The 12,685-nt window shown below is 38.2% G+C and overlaps 1 long non-coding RNA gene across 1 annotated transcript; it reads left to right on the top strand.

Moving 5' to 3' along the window:
• The first annotated feature begins 3,800 nt into the window (after nt 1-3,800).
• On the top strand, nt 3,801-5,436 carry LOC115929967. Its single transcript, XR_004066770.1, has 3 exons — nt 3,801-3,885; nt 4,311-4,450; nt 5,001-5,436. It is a non-coding gene; the product is annotated as an uncharacterized LOC115929967 (long non-coding RNA).
• The last annotated feature ends 7,249 nt before the right edge of the window (nt 5,437-12,685 follow it).

Below are 12,685 nucleotides of genomic sequence, written 5' to 3'. Positions count from 1 at the left end.
TGATGACTCCTCAAACTTTCAATCCCTATTTATACAATTTCGAACCATTTCTCTGCGGATAGGCTCACACATCATTTGAATATGTAAATGATGAAAAAATAAAGACCCATTTTTCCCCAAACGCGTCCGATTCTTATCAATAATTACTTAACAGAAATTGAGTACTTTCCTGTTTGCAAGTAATACATGCTCAGCCAGAAGATGTGTAACTGACATACTGAAAGTTTGTATTTTGTATTTTGTTGTTGAGAAAATGGAATTATTGATTGTAATCGATACCTAGATTCATCAGACTATGCATCACAAGCTATACCACGTTCAGTAACTTCCTGCTTCACCGCTTCAATTCGAATATCATAATTGATCTAAAGCTAAGAGCTTCCATTTCTTTAAATGAGGAAGTCGTCCTTTTGATATAAACTAAGATATCATTCTCAATCTATAATCCTTCCCAGATTAAAAGGGGATGTAGAAGCTTCTTCAAAGTAAGCTTTATGCATAGATGGTAGTCATATTTTCTTCAGGTATAAGGATCCGACTGTTCTCGACTAATGCGGAAGACGTGTTCTGTCGTCGAAATACTTCAAATCTCAATGTTATTGTTTTAGTTTTATTGGTGTGTATCATTCATTTATGAACATTTCACGCCTCTGTAGCTTTGATTTCAATTGACTATAGCTCACGAAAACGACTGTCCACGAGAACATCATTATCGGTCTCGCTTGCCTGGGACATTCTTGTTGAGCGACAGCCCACAAGACCGTCAGGTCAGTATAGCGTGGGCCGTCCTTTCAGAATGTTCTCTAGACATAAATTGCCGATCACGTGGGCTGTAGCCTCCCTGGTTTCTATAAAATAAATTATCTGAATGCTCTTGAGACAGACAGCCTATGAGACGGTTCACGTCCCGATATATTCGATCTCGAGGGCCATTGGTTTATTGGGATGTTCCATATCTTTTTTAAATACAAAATATATAATATATAAGATATTATCTTGTTCCAAACTTTTTGATATTTTCAATTTGTTATACGGTTGTACTTGTTATTGTGTGTTTTAGTGTTGCGTGTGGCGGGGGGGGGGGGAGGGCGGAGTGGGTGTTCTCTTTCTCATTTTTAAATTTCATTTTCTTCTTTTATCATATATATTTTTCTTTCTTTTTATCATAACCCTTTTTTTCTCTTTGAAGGAAATGTTGAAAATATATTTTGTATGACAAGTTATTTGTAACCTTAAATGGAAATGTTAAAGTTCACTTGCAAATTTATTTTGATCTATAAGAAGATTATTTGTAATCTTAAATAAAATGTTATAAATTATGGGATGTCGGTCTCATGTGCCTTCCAAAACATATCAGTTGTTGCCATTTGTTTCTCATTGAATTTTGCATGAATGATACATTTCATACGAATCCATATGTGCATGCATCCACATGCCAATGAACAATTCTTTGCAAGTCATATCAAGAGATGGGGAGTCTAGTCTGAGATTAACTTGCTTTTAATAGACCAGGTAAAAATTAGACAAACACAAATAATTTTGGGGGAAACCCGACAACGAATTAGAGTCAGTAAAAGAATATCCCCTTTATTAACAGTTGTCCAATTTTTCTCAATGTTTTTGAAATTTGTTTGTCTGATATTTCTGCTTCTATCTTTGACAGGTTGTTCTCAGGCTACACTCCCCCCCCCTTTTTTTTTTTTACAATTGATTCATCCAAATATATGACTGTGATAAGCGGGAGCAGTCTTAGTCTAAAATATATCCCAATTTCCAATATACCTTGTCTAAATCTATTGATCAAACAGCCTTTAAAGAAGTTGCATTTTCGACAATTTCATGATTAGTGTCAATTATACAACACCTACGTGGATCCCTGTCATTTGATTGGAGGATTGTTGGTCACATGATATTCAATAAATGGTATATTGCACGGTCGTGCATTTTTGGTTATATGCGCCGTGCATTTTTGGTTATATGCAGACTGCGTACCTCTCTGCCGTGCGCGCGCGTATCCCTGCGTGCAAAGACGTTTAAATATAATTACTAGACGGAAAGCAGCACGCGCGGAAACCATGCAGACGAATGGGATTAGGCTCCGCCTCTTTTGGATCATTTGAAGACAAAATAAGCTACCGAGGCGGCTTTTTGATTGGATATGAGCCTCATGAATATGTATTTTATCGATAGTATCGTTTAAGAAACCGGATAATATATTTGACCTCATTGCGTCACTTTAATTATGCAGATTTATGCACGACGCTACTACACTCGCACAAACTGAGAAGAGTTAGTTCATTGAGAATGGGTGAGTAATTGATTGAAATATGAGTAGATTAAGTGAGTTTAGTCATCATTTTGAAAAAGCTGCAATAGTCTTCGTGATGTACGGTAATTTCGTTACATTTGGAGACAGTTCTCAACAGATTTTTGGGGAAAAGACTAGTTAAATATTGCTCTTGAAATTGCACTTTGATTTTCATCGTCATGAAGTAGTTTGACTGCGGTTTGCCGTCATTTCACCCTAGTACTCCAGTTAAGGCCCCGGCGTTCCGGCAGGCCCACCCCGGGGAATTTCGGTGCTCATTTTGCATCAAGATCAAACTTTCTAATCAAGTTTTATTTCAGATTTGATCGTCATCATGAATCTAATTCACCAATCATCGATTTAATTTAAATCTAGATTTAACGTTTCACCTTAAAATAATCTACGAAGCATGATTTTTTTGATAATCCAAGTGGATTAATTCTTGTTAAAATCTTTAGTAGATCTAGATCTAGACCTAACTTAGATGTGGACTCGGATGGCTTTACTAAATATCAGTGCCATCCGTTCGCTCAGTTGCATCATAGTTCATACGCGGTGCGTGTCAAAAGTTATTTCTATACCAAAATTATCTGTGACCATTGATAATCAAACAACTCCAAATCCTATTTAATTTAGATGTAAACCTGGAACTTATTAATAAAAAATATTCAAAAAACATCAACACTAGGATTTGTTTATTTAGATTTTGTGTGGGTTCAGTGTGCTTGTCAAGTTGTCATTACTCGTCTCTAGTATAGATCTAACAGTTACTACTAGAGCCTAGTCCATAGAGTCTAGTAGATCTACTAGTACTAGATCTAGATCTAGATCCCTATCAAGGGGGGGGGGGGGGGGTGGAGGGTTTAACATTTTGAAATCGGGCCAAAAATTTCGCAACGACTCAGCCAGCCGCTGATTAAGCGGGGAGGGGGGGGGGGGGGGGGGGGGGAGAGGACATTTTTTTTTAGGTCATCCATTAGGATTTTTTTTGATTTTTTTAAAATCAACACTAAAAAAGGGGGGTTTCCAGAAAAACATATAGACCCTAGAGGTCTAGGTCTACCTAAAAAAAAAACTCAAGGGGGAGGTCTAACACCCCCCCCCCCCTGCGTAAGTGCCTGACCCCTATTATTATTACTTTTAATATATTAGAGATTTCTTTCTTCTCCAAATCGTGCAGTTCATGTTGATAAATCTGTTTGTGTAAGAGAAGACCCCTAGTCCACAATTATGTTTACTTATGTAGTCCACTTCTTCTTGTCTTAATAAACCAATTCTACTTAAGACTACTTTATATTTATAGGCCATATAAAGCACTTTTGAGGCACAAGTTAAATCTTCCATTTAATTTTACTTTGTACTTTGGTCCATTAAATTGGAATGTTGATTTTCACACCATATTAAAATTAAGGCCAACCATGACATGAAAAATAGCTTTTATGCTAGATCTATATTGATTTTGTTTTCTTTTTGTTTCAACAGATTAAAACTAATGAAGAGCTGGAAGGAGTTAACTGATGAGTAGACATTACAACATTTCTTATATTTGCAAGATGAAGCTGAAAGTCCCATTGCAGGTAAAATTTTCAGGATATTTAGTACACAAATATTAACGACCACCTATCAATTCACTAAAAAGGAAATGGAACTAAGTTTATGTTGCAAGTGTATATAGTGGAAGGGATATTTTATTCTAGTTCTTCCCTTTCTTTGTTTACAAAGGGATTTGTCCTTATTTACAGGAGGTCCTGTGTGTACAGAACGATGTCTAATGCACATTCAAAGCACTACATAATAATAATAATGATCATACATGTAGGGTATACACAGGACCCCTCATTACTTTTTTTTGTAAGTGGTCCTTTCACTTCTTGAGCAATGAATATGAAGAAGAACACAACATAAGATTAATGAAAGTCTGTTTATAGGATGTATTATGGTTGATATGTATCTATTATTATCACTTTTAATTGAAGTACCTACATTGTTTTCTCTTATGCAGGATGATGCTTCTCTACAGTGGATGATAAAGGCATGCTGATTACAAACCCAGGAGAGGAACAAAGAACAGATATTGACAGAAGCATATCTAGAGATGCGGGCCTACTACACTTCATACGAGCAAGTGTGCTAATATACAATGTAGGTACCCCCAATAACCTATTGTAGAACACATATCATGCAGAAAGTTATAGATCTGAAAAACATATTTTTCATTGTCCGTTACTTGTAAAAGAATACTTGACTGAATATCACAATTGTGATTTAGATTTAAAATAAAATGTTGATATCGATGAAATATAAGTCTACATTACGTATGTTTTAATATCATTATTTCCAGTCCATTCTCTGGTCCAAGTTGTGTGGTCATTTTATGTCCCATACTTAACCGAGTATTATTCAATTTTGAGCACAAGTTCACAATACAAGTACATTGTACACGTATTACTTATTTCATACCTTGTCTGATCCAAGCTCCAGCAGGCCTATCGTCTTAATGGGATCATCAGAAATAATCTAACATGTGGTCAGTAACTAGTCTTGTAGGTAAAATAGTTTAGGTTTGCCCACTAGAATCCCAAGTGAATATTAGTCCTTCCTCTTTTTGTCAGAGCAGGTATCAGGGTGTATGTTATTAGTTGTTGTTTATTTTCTTATACACTGTATCTTATTTCATTTTTCCATTCAACAGACTTGGGTTATCATCACAGCCCTTTCTTCTGAAAACTAGCCTACAACTTCATCAATGAATGCAGAAGACATCTTCATGGGACTACGTCTTAAAGATGCAACCCTCATATAATGAAAGAGGACATTAGAGATGGGTTTAAACTTGAATATTTACATACTATTTATTTATTATTTGTATTATATATTTGTAGAATACCACATTTAGAAAAAGCTAATAAATTTATTATCTTGTCAACTTTCAAATATTTAAAGATAACTAATCATCAATGAATAAACATTAACATTTTAACAATGTCAACTACCATCTTATATGATGAAACTGAGGGCTGGGCAGAAAGAAATTTCCTTGAAATTTGAGTGATAAAGATCTATCAGTCTATATCAGAGATTGAATTGATCAATGATATTTTAATTATAATTATACATGTTGAAATTCATTTACCTCAGTCTATGGACTTCTGTATTTGAAGTTTTGTAGATTATTACATCATTGCTGCTTCAAGTATTGTATGTAAGAAGGTTTGAAAGACAACCCTCTAAATGCACTAAATATGGAAACTGCTAATCATCATTGCCTTTTGTATCCAAACTGCTAATTTTAATAGAATCATGTTTTGATACTTCCTAGCTTAAGAAAACGGGGGGGGGGGGGGGGGGGCTTGTTATCCTCTTCCTGGTGCTGTTTCTACATGGACCATGTAACAGGTTGCAAAAGTGTAAACAATATTATATTTGTTATATGTTTATATTAGAAGGATTTAGAAAATGAAAACGTTTTGAATTATAGAATTACTGTTGCTAGAAGTAATGGCAGTATTGATGTGTAAGGGAATGGGGTGGTTTTCCCAGTGAAATTAATGGTATACCAATGTAAAATTAATACAAAAAGAGAAAACTATTCTTAAAAATAAAATTATAAAGGACATGGGCCTCCTAACTAACAAACCACTTCTGGGTTGTTGTTGTTGTTGTTTTTTTTTTTGGGGGGGGGGGGGGGAGGGGGGCAACCCAATTCAAAATTTCCAGCGTTAAATTCCATTGTCTTTAAACAAAAATTATGTCAAGATGTTGAAAAACAATGTTTCACTTTCCGTTTTCAAGTTAGAAAATTTGAATAAAATGATTAACATATTTTCCGATCTCTCTGGTCTCTACATTAAACATGTTCAAAGCTCCTGCAAAGGCTGCAAAAAGGAAAAGTGAAGTTAATCCAAGTGAAATGTGGACAGTAATGGAGTGAATATGGAATGGTTGATCGTAGTTGATAACGAGTAAACGTAAATGAGTGGTAATAACAACTACGACTGAAAGTGAGACAGAATGAAACTGCAACAGGTTGTTCAGTCAAGCAGGCACGTAGCCACGGGGGGGGGGGGGGGGGGCCAAAAAAAGAAGAAAATTCCACGATCGGTTGAACTTTTTTAGACCCCTTTTTTTACCTCGATCGATTACATGTATGTGCCCCCCCCCCCCCAAACATCAAAGTCTGGCTACGTGCCTGCAGTCAAGACAACAAACCGTTAGTTGCAGAAGATAATTTACGAAAGCCAGAGAAAGAGAGAGAAAGGGAATCCTTAAGGTACGATGAGAGTGGGTGGAGAAAAACCATCCACTGTGCCACATAATTTGTTTGTCTAAAATAAGGAAACTTTATACATTAGTATATTTAAAATGTATAATCATAGCCAGAGAATGTGTTGTTATATGGCTTATAGCATGTTTTATTTAATAAAACAAAAACAGACCCAGTTATTGATAGACTAAAAAGGGAATAAGATCGAGACATTAAGAATATCAGTATTTCTTATTCAATGAAGTTAAGGCCACTCCCCCATATCGCGATGCATCCTGGGTATGAGGGGTGGAGCTTAGCAAGCCTGAGATCTGTGAAACTGGATGGTTATTATTTTTTGGACAATAAAGAGATTTTCAGAAAAATTTATGCTGGAATAATAATAAGTAGAGGTGTAATGATGTTTTCAAAGGCTACTTAGTTGGCGTAAATATTCAGAAATGAATTATACACGCCATTAAAACCTTAAAAAAAAAAAAAAAAACACAACAACGAGTGGAACTTTAAGGTCCACTTCCCGATGCATCCTGGGTACACCAGCTGTTATACTGGTGATCGATAATACAAGTTCGAGCGCGTATTTCACCTAACGGTGATCGCATCAGAATATTCCACGCTGATTCGCTGAATCACTTTGCGTTGCTAGCGCGCAGCGTGATGAATAAATTACCCATAATTCCGTACAGTAGATTATTTGACCTCTCTAATTACGCTGATACGCGTATTGTCTTTTACCATGTAGTGAACATCATTCCAGTACACTTTTCGTGGGGAGCATCCTACAGAATGCATAATTCATAAGGCTCATGAATTATGCAAGGTAGCTTATTTTGGCTTCTAATGGATCCGGACAAAATGGCGGAGCTTGGGGGGCCTGCCTGCGTGTATCTGACGTGAAGGCAATCTGAATGTAATCGAGAAGGCTTGAATCCAACTTGAATTTATCTTTAACATAAGGAGTAAAGCATAATTTGTTGATTAACTTTCTATTAGATCTTCTTCGATGTTGTATAAAACAAATAATGAATGTTTTTCATTCGATCAATAATGCGAATATTTTCATTCGTTGAAAGATTAACATTAATTCTATTCAACTCGGCTGACGCCTCGTTGAATAGAATGTTAATCTTTCAACTCATGAAAATATTCGCACTATTGAACTCATAACCATTCATTATTTGTATACTATTAAAGGTACTATGTCCCATTTGCAGCCAACATCAAATTCTGTAGAGCTTTGCAGGAATTATGAATATGTCATATCTAAACGTTAGCAGCGTGCTATTATTCAAATTATGCAAGGAAACCCGTTTACTTTCTAGACTTCACTGTCAGACACTATTGAGTGACTGACTGTTCAATATTACTCTCTAAATTAACAAAATACATCGAACCTATATCGTGGTGGACAATGATGATTTAGTAACTAGGTTGGAATTTAAGATATATATAAATATATGATGTACACGGTGGTGTAGACAAACAGGTATTACAAATTGAAATATTACTGATCATGTGGACTATCGTCTAACAACGTAAATGTAATTGTTTTGTTAATATCTTTTAAATCTTTGTTTATCATGTTTATGTTGAATTACTGTAACGGACCAGCCCGTTACAGGTAGTTATCTTGCAGAAAACGTAGAGGGCAGTAAGCTTTTGGGGCGTAAGGGCTCAGAGCGCGATTACGGACGCACCATGCGTAAAGCAGCTCTCAGAGGGTCTCAGATGCTATAAATTGCGGTATCGAGCACAGGTTTCGTCACTTCGACGCTGGCTCTCGTCTTAGTCAGATAGCGAACTCTCCGCTTTGCTCCAGCTGAGCTAAAGTAAGGAAAAGGATTGGAAGCGAGAAATAGAGTTCCTACAAAAGGCAATCCCTGCCTTTACTACTTGTTGAGATTAATACAGATAATTGGTGTCGGTGTTAACTATGATAACGTGTTGGAGAAGTTGACTTATGTTTGTATTAATAAAGTATACAGTTAAACAATCCATCGTTTCATAACGTGTAATTAGTTGAGTCTCCATAGACTGATGTAATATAATCCTCTCATAGAGAATACACGTCCAGCTATCCAAAACACCTCTCATCTCCACACTCATATATTTTGGGAAAACGGAGCCACGTCAGGGCCTCTAAACTACAAGCCAAATAGAAACCGCTCGCATTATTCAGGATGGCAAATTCTTCGTCAGATGACGGTAATAGAGGCAAGGGACAGGCCAGTCCTCCAGCATCCAGGACCCGTTCTAGGATGGAGGGCCGTAACACGTTTGGTGTCAGAAGTGGGATGGAGGACGAGAGGAAAACTGGAACAGATGGCAGTGATTCTACTTCGAGAGATGAATCAGTTTCCATTAACTCTGGAGTACATCGTTCAACAAGTATGAAAAAGCAGAAGGCGACGGCTTTGATGGAAATCGCCGAATTGAGGCAGCAGATATCGGCAATTAATGCAAGGATTGAGGAGCTATTACAAGGGTTCTCAAACATAAAGGCTACCGACGGAAGGTCGAAGAAGAAGAAACATAAAAGGCGTACCAACACGCAAATGTCCAGTAATGTGACGTCAAGTTCGGATGAAGTACAACTAAAGTCACAAGAAGAATCCTTGAATACAGAAGGGATCCAGACTTCTTCACTGTCAAGCAAGGCAGTGAAAGTAAGTAAAGAGCAACGGATAAAGAGGCTACATCGGAAGGATGAGTCATTGCATGCAGCTATACCAAGGAATAGAGGCATCTCTATTACGCCTGACAGATATGATGGGTCTACCTCATGGATCGACTACTGCGAGCACTTTGAATCCTGCCGTGCAGTGAACGGCTGGAATGATGAAGAAGCAGGAAAAATTCTGGCATCATGTTTGAGAGGGCAGGCTTTGAGATTGCTGCGGGAACAGAAACAGAGAATGAGCTTCAATGATCTGAAGAAAAAGCTGGCTAACAGGTTTTCGGATTACGGACAAGCCGAAAATCATTTGCTGGAGCTTAAGCAAAGGCAGAGACGTGAGGGCGAAACACTCAAAGAGCTAGGGCAAAACATCAGAGAATTAACTTCCTTAGCTTATCCAGAGTTAGACTATGCTGTACGAGAGAGATTGGCGAAAGGGCATTTCATGGATGCTCTACTGAAACCCAAGCTCAGAGAGGCTATATTTAATTCTCAGGATAAGACACTAGACGAGGTGATTCATGTAGCTGTAGTAGCTGAGGCCTTTCACAATTCTGAAGATCAGAGGATGAGCACTAGAAGGACATCAAAGTACTGTAGGGGAATGACAAAGGAAGAGGAAATGGATCAACAGCCAGCCGACCCAACCTCTGAAGTGGTGAACACCCTGATCAGCCTGAAAGAGGAAATTGTAGGATTGGTGGCGGCATTAAAGGGCGCTTTTCAGGCGTCTCAACAAACCGCTAACTCTGATGGAAAGCAGCAACGGGAGAAATCAGCTGTATCTGATGGTTGTTGCTTCTACTGTGGAAAGAAGGGGCACATCAAGAAAAAGTGCAGAAAAAGGCTGAAGAGTGAGGCTCAAAGGCAAACTGAACAACAGCAACAACAGGTCTCAACAAACGAGGAAAGGCCGCCTCAGGGGGACGTGCATGGTGCGGCCAATGCAGCAAGATCTGACAGCCCCACAACAACAAATACCACAGAACCAATAGGCACATCTAAGCACAATAGCGAGATGCACAAAGGAACATTAAAGGGCATGTATATACCAGTTATCATCGCCGGGCAACAGTTACATTTTCTTGTAGACACTGGGGCTACCGATACATACATCTCCAAAGCAGGATATGTGAAACTGATAGAGCAGCCTTCTATTGAACCTACTACAGAGAGAATAATGCTTGCAAACGGCTCAAATATGAAGGTGGACGGCAAGATCCACACTGAAGTGACAATAGGCCAGGGAAAGGCAAGGGTTACTTTGATTATCGCTAATGTATGCGGCGATGGAGTCTTGGGCATGGATAATCTACTATTGTTAGGAGCAAAGCTTGACTTGAAGACGGCTACTCTAGAGACCAAATGGGGATCAGTTCAGTGTCGCCATGAAGGCAATACCGCAACCTGCTTCCGCATTGTAACTACGGAGATGCAGACTGTACCTGCAGGACGAGAGAGCCTTAGTACAGGAAAGACGTCGCCACTGAGACGGAGGAGGAAACAGATGGTGAACAACTGTTCGAAGCCACTAGAAGCCTGCGTCAAGCTGGAGGCGGATGTAAGGTGACGCAGAAAACAGAACATTTCCACCAGGGATGAAGATCACCTATCGATACGAGTCACTGTACCTGCCAGATGGAACAGTATCCACTCGTATTACCAGGGATACCTAGAAGGACAGGAAACGAACTAACTGTAAAAACAAAGATGAACTGTTAATAAGACAAAACCTTTCAGGAGGAAACAAAAGGCATCCTTATTGTTTATATCTATACATGGATATCGTAGTGTAAGCTATTCATTTCTTTGTAAAACACCACACCATTATCTTTTTGGGAGAATTCAAGGATGTGTCATAATGCACAAAAATTCATGAAAATAATTGGCATAGAAAGCACTCGCTGTAATGGTTATATTCAGAGTTAATGTCCATAGAATGAACATGTTTTTATATGAGAACTTCATAGAAAGAGATTATGAAAGATATAGAGGGCATTCATTCTTATATGCATGTCAGTAGTCTTAAAGAGTAGAGGACCTAACTCTCAGTATGGTTAATACAGCGATGCTTAATTCAATATGTTTTAGTGATTATAGATATTTTTTTGAAACCCCTCGTATTAATGTGAGGGTGACAATGTGAGGACACATTCCTTGAAGAGGGGTGCTGTGTAACGGACCAGCCCGTTACAGGTAGTTATCTTGCAGAAAACGTAGAGGGCAGTAAGCTTTTGGGGCGTAAGGGCTCAGAGCGCGATTACGGACGCACCATGCGTAAAGCAGCTCTCAGAGGGTCTCAGATGCTATAAATTGCGGTATCGAGCACAGGTTTCGTCACTTCGACGCTGGCTCTCGTCTTAGTCAGATAGCGAACTCTCCGCTTTGCTCCAGCTGAGCTAAAGTAAGGAAAAGGATTGGAAGCGAGAAATAGAGTTCCTACAAAAGGCAATCCCTGCCTTTACTACTTGTTGAGATTAATACAGATAATTGGTGTCGGTGTTAACTATGATAACGTGTTGGAGAAGTTGACTTATGTTTGTATTAATAAAGTATACAGTTAAACAATCCATCGTTTCATAACGTGTAATTAGTTGAGTCTCCATAGACTGATGTAATATAATCCTCTCATAGAGAATACACGTCCAGCTATCCAAAACACCTCTCATCTCCACACTCATATATTTTGGGAAAACGGAGCCACGTCAGGGCCTCTAAACTACAAGCCAAATAGAAACCGCTCGCATTATTCAGGATGGCAAATTCTTCGTCAGATGACGGTAATAGAGGCAAGGGACAGGCCAGTCCTCCAGCATCCAGGACCCGTTCTAGGATGGAGGGCCGTAACATTACCCTATCTTTAATATCCAAGTCACTTTCAATTGTTATTATATTTCTTTTATTTCTAAGTCTGTTTTCTTTCTTCCTTTTTAGTCTCATCTTTCACAATCTCTCTCTTCTATCTCATGTTCATATATTCAACAAAATAACCCACATTACGACGCATTACATCAACTTATTTCACTCGTGTTTATACAAGATCCAGTACAAGAAATATGTTTTATATATTGCTATTCCCATATATTTCTCAAATGAAATCGAACAAAGAAAACATAAGTACGAATCGTCTGCTTTCTGTAATAATTTAAGGAACAGTCAAAGCTTCCGCGCTTCACGCTAAAGGGGGAAACTGAATTCAGATAAATAGAGCTTGATAAGAGTCGAAAACGGTGCAATGAATCGTCTTCTTTCTATAATAATTAAATCAAACGTCTAAGCTTTTCGCGCTTCGCGCTGGAAGGGGAAACTGAATTCAGACACGGATTAAGAGTCGAAAACGGTACACGAATCGTCTGCTTTCACTAATGATTTAAAGAACCGTCAAAGCTTCCGCACTTCGCGCTAAAGGGGGAAACTGAATTCAGACAAAGAGGGC

Source organism: Strongylocentrotus purpuratus, unplaced genomic scaffold (genome assembly GCF_000002235.5).
Source record: "Strongylocentrotus purpuratus isolate Spur 01 unplaced genomic scaffold, Spur_5.0 spur5_scaffold_6, whole genome shotgun sequence".
Taxonomy (NCBI): domain Eukaryota; kingdom Metazoa; phylum Echinodermata; class Echinoidea; order Camarodonta; family Strongylocentrotidae; genus Strongylocentrotus; species Strongylocentrotus purpuratus.
The sequence above is the reverse complement of the archived record's forward strand: the minus strand, read 5'-3'. Positions and strand labels throughout refer to the sequence as shown.